Source organism: Triticum dicoccoides, chromosome 1A (assembly GCF_002162155.2).
Source record: "Triticum dicoccoides isolate Atlit2015 ecotype Zavitan chromosome 1A, WEW_v2.0, whole genome shotgun sequence".
NCBI classification, from domain to species: Eukaryota; Viridiplantae; Streptophyta; class Magnoliopsida; order Poales; family Poaceae; genus Triticum; species Triticum dicoccoides.
In genome coordinates this window covers 346,022,021-346,030,881 of record NC_041380.1, presented here as the reverse complement: position 1 = coordinate 346,030,881, position 8,861 = coordinate 346,022,021, and positions in this window count along the sequence as shown.

The window sequence follows — 8,861 nt, the reverse complement described above, 5'->3', positions numbered from 1 at the left end:
TGTATACATGGCACTGCTGATGTTACTGATGAAGTAGGTGTTGTCTCCCATGGTCGCACTCTCCAGACCTATTCCAACATCCGTTGCAAGGTATTCGGGATGGATACTAGTGTGCTAGCACCAACACCTTCTCCCTGGTTCAGTATTGATAGTCTTGGACAAAACTCGCTCTTCCTTGGACAAAATTATCTAATGATGGTGAAAGGCGATCCAGCTGCTGTTGACACAACGTTACTACCATTTATGATAAGCAACTGTATCTATATCACAATATGCGTCATGATATAGGCCGCTTTAGCCTGGATGATCAGTCCTACATTGGTCTCGAGATTGACAATAGCTGGCCCTTCCCAGAGAATCAGTTATGGTTCAAAGGAAGAGTTTCCAACGCTGAGGATTGGTTGAGCTGAAGTTCATTTCATCGCTTTGATATTTTTTGTGTGAGAAAAACTTTAGTATTTACTAGAATGTTTTGTTGGAAATAATCTATAATCCCACATGTATCCTCGTTATCGTTGTGTGTTGATGACTTATTGTATGTAATGAATGGTACATTTGCATATGCGTCCCGTCAACTCATGCCTGCTCGCATGGCACACGGGTCGCGTGGCGGCACATATATTATTTCTTCTATTTGGATGATTAATGCTACCGCTTTATTGCTTAACTGAAGCATGACACATATCCATTGTTGGTCTAACGCTCACGGTTCGAATAAATAATCCGTTTGGGATATTGGTTCCCAATTATTAATAATCTCCCGTCTATAATTAGATAAAAATTACATCAAAACTGGTCTCAAATTTGACAAAAAAAGTACAATGCCAATTTGTATTGGTGTCCATATGGATAGTGCTAGTGATTTTAGTTGCAAAAATTAGATAGTGCTAGTGATTTTTAGCTGCATATCTTGACAAATCGGAGTGTTACAAGGTTGACAAATGGCAATGTTACTAGATCAACAAATGTCAATCTTTCCAGTTTGACAAATGGCAACATACCCAATATGACAGATGTAAATCTTACCAAATTGTTTGTACGTGGTTGCACACGGGTCATCCAAAACAACCGTTTGTGTTGAAGGGATGCACAAATCCTGCTCTGCACATTTTCTCTTGGCTTCATGGGGAAGCTGTCGGTTTGCAAATGGGTGTTCTAACTAAAACGTTTGCGATCAAGAGCTGCAAAAATCCTGCTCGGCACATTTTCCCTTGGCTTTCTGGGGAAGCTGTCGGTTTGCATACAGGTGTTCTAACTAAAACGTTTCTGATGAGGGTTTTCTATTTAAAAATCATTGACATTATTTTCAAAAGAAAATCATTTGATAAGTTTGTAAATTATAAGAGAAAAATGCATGTTTGTTCAAACCATATCTTTCATTCGGTCACACTACGGATTTATACTCATATGATCGAGAATTCGAGATACAATATTAAACCCCCCAAAAAACTATTTCTGGCGGCGGCGGAGGCGGCGTGCTGCGCCGTCGTTGTCGTTGTGATCCTCCGGGATGCCGTTGTTGAAGTCTTCAACGCAGCACAAAATGTTCTTAACTTGAAAATCCAACATCATGTCATCGCACGATCGACGAGCGAGGCATAGGAGGACGACAACTGGCGCCACTGAGAGGTAGCGGTCAACGGCGGCGTCCCATGTGGCTGAGGGGGGCACGCGCACGGGCACGGGCGCGGCGGGTGCAGGCAAATGCACGGGGACCGACGCTGCGGTGGGTGGAGGGGCGCACACGGGAACGGGCATGGGCACGACGGGTGCAGCCAAATGCACGAGGATTGGTGCCGCGGTGGGTGGAGGGACGCGCACGGGCATGAGCATGGGCGCTGGCATGTACACGAGCTCGCCCGGGTCTACGGAGACCTCGTTGACGCCCGCGGCTTCTAGCTCTGCGATAGTGCTCAGCGACTAGCCCGTCAATGCTACGGGAATGGTCGCTAGCGCGGGCGCGGGGATGGGAGCTGGGACAAGAGCGGGGGCAGCAACCGCTGTGGCCAGCTCGTTTAGGGCCATGTCCATGAGGCCCTATTCCTCCTCATTTTCTATCTCCTCCGGCTCGGTGGCAGATGATCATTCTGCTCCATGGCATTGGTGGATGTCTGCGGGAGGGAGGGGAATGGGAGGCGAATAGTAAGGCCACCCATATTAAACAGCGGCTCGGGCACCATTAATGGAGAGGAAGGCGTGCGGCCATGGAAGTCAAAGGGCTCGCTTCCCAGTGAGCCTGCGCAGCATACAGCTCACGTGCTTCCCGGTGAGCCTGCGCATTGGAGGACAGCTTGCATGCCTCTCGATTAGTCTGCGCACCAGACTCCGCTCGCACGCCTCCCATTCAGTCAAGCAGATGTGTGCACGACACCTCCTATAGCCATTAAAACCAAGGCACGTCACGTCACATGAATGGTTAACAGAACGCATAGGATTTGAACTATACAAATGTTTGAGATATTAAAGTGGCAGCTATTTTTTTGAAATGCCTTTGTTGGCTGTTATTCGAGTGCGCCTTCTCTCAAAATGGACAAGAAAAATACCAAAACATGTCGGGTGCCATTCCATGATAGCATGCCAAGTTTTGCGAATTTCACACAAGTTTTGGATTTACTAGAATTCAAAAACAAAGTATCTCAACGTTTTGTTGGCAATCAACAGTGCCCTGGTGTTTGAAATTCATTCCCATTTCTTGCATGGGACCTAAGCATGCACCCAAGGACACATATTTGATTTTTCAACCAATTTATATGCACTCGAGCATGTGCATGTAGTTCAAATTTGAATTATGCACATAATATGCCTAGAAAATCCAGTTAATGTATAAAAATGTCCAAACGAACCCTGAAAAGTTCCAAAATTTAACACGACACTCCTGTTGTGCTATGTTAACACTAGAAAAAATTTGAAAGCAATAAGAGGCAACGAATATTGTTTCATCCCCAAAGGTGGTACGTTCCCTACCGAAACCATCAGGCTTGTTGTGAGAAGCTCTAGTTTGTGAGAAGCTTATGCCCAAACCTGCCCCAAATGGGACAATTTTTTTACCACGACATGTTGATGCCGTTCCATGATAGCATTCCAAGTTTTATGAATTTCAGACGAGTTTTGGATTTACTAGAATTTAAAAACTAGGTATCTCAATGTTTGCGGCCGAGTGACGGTGGTTGGGTGTTTGAAATTCATTCCCATTTCTTGCATGGGACCTAAGCATGCACCCAAGGACACATATTTGATTTTTCAACCAATTTATATGCACTGGAGCATGTGCATGTAGTTCAAATTTTAATTATGCACATAAAATGCCTAGGAAACCCAGTTAATGTATAAAAATATCCAAACGAATCCCGAAAAATTCCAAAATTTAACACAACACTCATGTTGTTCTATGTTGACACTAGAATTTTTTTGATAGCAATAAGAGGCAATGAATATCGTTTTGTCCCCAAAGGTGGCACGTTCCACGAAACCATGAGGCTTGTTGTGAGAAGCTTTGGTTTGTGATAAGCTTATACCCAAACCTGACCCAAATGGGACAATTTTTTTACCACGACATGTTGATGCCGCTCCATGATAGCATGCCAAGTTTCATGAATTTCAGACGAGTTTTGGATTTACTAGAATTTAAAAACAAACTATATCGATGTTTTGCTGGCAATCAACAGAGCCCTGGTGTTTTAAGTTCATTCTCATTTCTTGAATGGGACCTAAGCATGCACTCAAGGACACATATTGGATTTTTCAACCAATTTATATGTACTGGAGCATGTGTATGTAGTTCAAAATTGAATTATGCACATAAAATGCCTAGAAAACCCAGTTAATGTATTAAAATGTCCAAACAAACCCCAAAAAATTCCAAAAATTAACACAAAACTCCTGTTGTTCTATGTTGACACTTGAGAAAAAAATTGAATCAAGAAGAGGCAACGGATATTGTTTCGTCCCCAAAGGTGAAACGTTCCCTACTGAAACCATCAGGATTGTTGTGAGAAGCTCTGGTTTGTGACAAGCTTATACCCAAACCTGCCCCGAATGGGACAAAAATGTTACCACGACATGTCGGTGCCGCTCCATGATTGCATGCCAAGTTTCGTAAATTTCAGACGAGTTTTGGATTTACTAGAATTTAAGAACCAGGTATCTCAATGTTTGCGGCCGAGTGACGGTGGCAGGGTGTTTGACTTTCATTCTCATTTCTTGCATGGGACCTAGGCATGCAACCAAGGACACATATTTGAATTTTCAACCAATTTATATGCATTAGAGCATGTGCCTGTAGTTCAAATTTGAATTATGCACATAAATGCATAGAAAACTCAGTTAATGTATAAAAATGTCCAAACGAGCCCCGAAAAAATCCTAAAATTAACAGAACAGTCATGTTGTTCTATGTTGACACTAGAAAAAAATTGAAATCAAGAAGAGGCAACGGATATCGTTTCGTCCAGAATGGTGTAACGTTCCCTACTGTAACCATGAGGCTTGTTGTGAGAAGCTCTGGTTTGTGAGAAGCTTATATACCCCAACCTGCCCCAAATGGGACAATATTTTTACCACTTCATGTTGATGCCGTTCCATGCTAGCATGTCAAGTTTCATAAATTTCAGACCCGTTTTTGTTTTACTAGAATTTAAAAACCATGTATCTCAATGTTAGTGGCCGAGCGACGGTGGCAAGGTGTTTGACATTCATTCTCATTTCTTGCATGGGACTTAAGCATGTAACCAAGGACACACATTCCAATTTTGAACCAATTTATATGCACTGGAGCATGTGCATGTAGTTCAAATTTGAATTATGCACATGAATGCGTAGAAAAGCTAGTTAGTGTATAAAAATGTCCAAATGATCCCCGAAATTCATCCACATTTCTTGCATGAGAAATAAGCATAAACCCATGGACACATATACGATTTTACAACCCATGTTGTTGCACCGGAGCATGTGCATGTAGTTTAATTTTGAATTGTGCACCTGAAATGGCTAGAAAACCAATTTAATGTATAAAATTTCCAACGAACCCTGAATAATTCCAATTCTTTTACGACACACATATAGTTGCATGTTCTCTGCAGATAAGAGTTGTAGCAATTCAAACACCGTCCATTGCCGCTGTGACCCCATTATGTAATTCATATGAAGATGAAAAATCATGTAGATCCCACACTGATTATTATCACCAACTGTGTGAGATGCAATACAAAATATCCTGGAGCACCGTCTAATGACACTTTGCACGCCAGTTTTTTCGCTGAAGCGATTCAAAATTTTCGGCTTCCGCGGAAATATCTACCTCCCTGCCCCCTCCCCCTTACCAAAAGCCACATTTTCCTTGTTTCATCCTTCCTTTCCAACTTGAAACCTTCACTCCTTGCTTGCAGCCGCCTCCTCGTCAGCGACCCTCCTTCACGTTGCTTGGCCTCGCCTATCCAGGCAGGTAATCCACACCCGACCCCCATCCTCCTCCTCCTTCCACATCCCACATGCCTCGACCATCGACGCGGTACCTTCCACCCAAATCACCGACCCCTCCACCAAATAAGCACTGCCCTAAGCCATGGTGCATGCAGTATAGCCAGGATATCAAGGAGCATTTGGAAGCGGAGAAGCAAATCGCGGCCTCACGCTCGGATGAGGTCGCGATGGCTGCCATTCGTGCCGACCCCCAGATCTTGGAGGAGCACCTTGCTGTCGAGGCCACCATCGACGCCTCGCGCACCTACGTCGCGATGCGGTTGGATGCTTTAAACGACAGTTCATGGCATTTTCTCGAGGACACCCTTGGTGCCTTCGACAAAGACTACAAGGTGTTTTCTCAGCGTGCACGTGTTTACCTCTTGTCGAGAGCCAGCAGGTTGGTGCCTAGAGCGGCTCAGGCAACTCACCACTACGACGAGGGCACCCATGATGCGGAGGCCTCGCTCTCTTCCATGTCCAAGGAGCCAATCGTCTTCGATATCTCCGACAATGAGGAGTAGCTTTGTCTTATTAGCTCACTATAAGGATCCATGTTCAGTTTGCTAGATACCGCCTTTCCTTGACAAATTCTTGTGAATTGTGCTATCTACTTTTACCATGCAATCTGTTGCTCTAGTGTATATGTTCTATATGTCGTGCAATGTGGTGCTCACTTATTAACTGTTGGTTAATTAGTTGTCGTGTTCAGTTAACTGTTTTGTTCAATTCTGCAAATGTGATGTTCAATTCTTTAGGGTGAAATTTTGTATTGTCTTACATGTGAGAAATAAAATGATTTTTCTTTACAAAATACATAAGAAACATATACAATTGCTATATTTCCAAGTTGTCAAGCATGTTTGGTATGGTTAACTGTCTGATCTTCTAGTATGTTATACATTGTGCAATGTGGTGCTCAGTTAACGTTTGGTTCATTTGTTGTGGTGTTTAGTTAACTGTTTGGTTCAATTCTGCAATGCGATGTTCAATTGTTGTGGGTGCATTCTGTTATTGTATACCATGTGAGAAATAAATCGAATTTGGCTGTACTCAATACATGAGAAGAAAATACAATTCTATATTTCCAAGTTCTTAAGCATGCTTGGTTTGGTTGACTGTCCGATCTTCTATTATGAGTATGTTATATTGTGCAATGTGGTGGTCAGTTAATGTTTGGTTCATTTGTTATGATGTTTAGTTAACTGCTTGGTTCAATTCTGCAATGTGATGTTCAATTGTTGTGGGTGCATTCTGTTATTGTATACCATGTGAGAAATAAATTGAATTTGGATGTAGTAAATACATGAGAAGCAAATACAATTTCTATATTTTCGAGTTGGTAAGCATGCTTGGTTTGGTTAACTGTCTGATCTTCTATTAGGAGTATGTTATATTGTGCAATGTGGTGCTCAGTTAATGTTTGGTTCATTTGTTGTGGTGTTTAGTTAACTGCTTGGTTCAATTCTGCAATGTGATGTCCAATTGTCGTGGGTAGAATTTTGTTTTGTTGTGCATGTGAGGAATAAATCGAATTTGGCTACACTTAATACATGAGAAACATATACAAGTGCTATATTTCCTAGTTCTTAATCATGCTTGGTTTGGATAAATGGGTTTTCCATGTGGTTTGAATTAATCTGATGAATCGACAATGTGCTTATTTTCCATCAACATATTTTACTGATAGCATGCGAACCCTTACTTAACCTGATGACTAACTACCTTATATGTGTTGCAGGGAAACAATGGGAAGCACCGAGGTTTACAATGGAGGTTAGCACGTGCATGGTCCGTTGTCTAATAGAAAATTATTGTGCAATTGCAGGAACCATTCTAATATTTATGTTTTTAACAATTTGGTCTCACACATGTAGGTCTTGCTGTCAGAGGTTTTGACCCACTGTTCGACCCTTTTTTCATATGAGGAAATGACTTGTCCATGAATATCAATCAAATCAAGAAACTCAGAAAGATTGTTAGGATAAAGAAATTAGCGACAAAAAACAACAAGATCTTTGTCTGCACAATGAAGAAGACATCAGTTAACTACAAGATGGGACTAACTATTATACCTTGCCTTTTTTATTCCTTTGCCCCATTTCCAATATAGAGAAGATATTTATGCACATCCTTGTTTTCAGGCCTTTCCAAAGGAGTTCCTTGATAATTACCTCTCAAACCACCTCTATGGCCAGGAGGCGAGGAAGCTTTTCATACAACACCCACAGTTCAATATTGAACTGTTCCTGAAGAGGAAGAAGGATGGGCGGTCAATAATCCACAGGCACTGCCCTAAAGTTGCAAAGACCTTCAACATGAATGAAGGCTCAATATTCGACTTCCGCTTCAGCAGTTTTCCACATGAGATGCATCTATCTATGTACCGTATATGATGCTAATTTCAAAAGGTTCTAGATGTTGCATGTCAAACTTGGTGCTGGTGCAGTTGTGTAATGGGGTAGCTGAGTGCTGAAGCTATATCATGTTGTACTCTGATGTATTTCAATTATGAAATCCGGCTTCCTTAATATGGAAATGAAATATATTATGTGCTTAATATGAATGTCAATTAGATTAATAAATGGATTATTAATAATAGGGCAATTAGCCTGCTCATTTCTATTGCAAATGGTTATTCAGAAAACACCATGGACGATGACCTCAGGCAACGCACATAGTTTCTAGGAATAAACTGTAACACCCCGGATGTAACTTTCCCTATTTGTACTCCAACTCTTGCCGTTTCCGGCGTTAAGTTATATTTATTTCTCGGGTTCGAGTCTTTGTCTCCGTGTGTTGTTGTCATGTCATGCATCTCATATCATGTCATCATGTGCATTGCATTTGCATACGTGTTCGTCTCATGCATTCGAGCATTTTCCCCGTTGTCTGTTTTGCATTCCAGCGCTTCGTTCTTCCCCGGTGGTCATTTCTAGCTTTCTTTCGTGTGTGGGGATTAAACATTTCTGGATTGGACCGAGACTTGCCAAGCGGCCTTGGTTTACTACCGGTAGACCGCCTGTCAAGTTTTGTACCATTTGCACTTCGTTTGATACTCCAACGTTAACCGAGGGACCGAAAAGGCCGCGTGTGTGTTGCAGCCCAACACCCCTCCAATTTGGCCCAAAACCCACCAAACTCTGCTCCATGTCCTAGAGCGTTCGATCACGATCGCGTGGCCGAAAACCGCACCTCATTTGGACTCTCCTAGCTCCCTCTAGGCCTATATATACACCCTCCAAATCCGGATCTTTCTCCCCCCCCCCAAACCCTAAAAAAACCTCGCGCCGCGCCGGACGTGTCCGTTCCGGCCGGACACGCCGCCGCCGCCCGCCCGCAGCCAGTGGCAGCACGCCACGTGGCCGCCGTACCACCGCCGCCGCCACAGCCCGCTCGGGCCC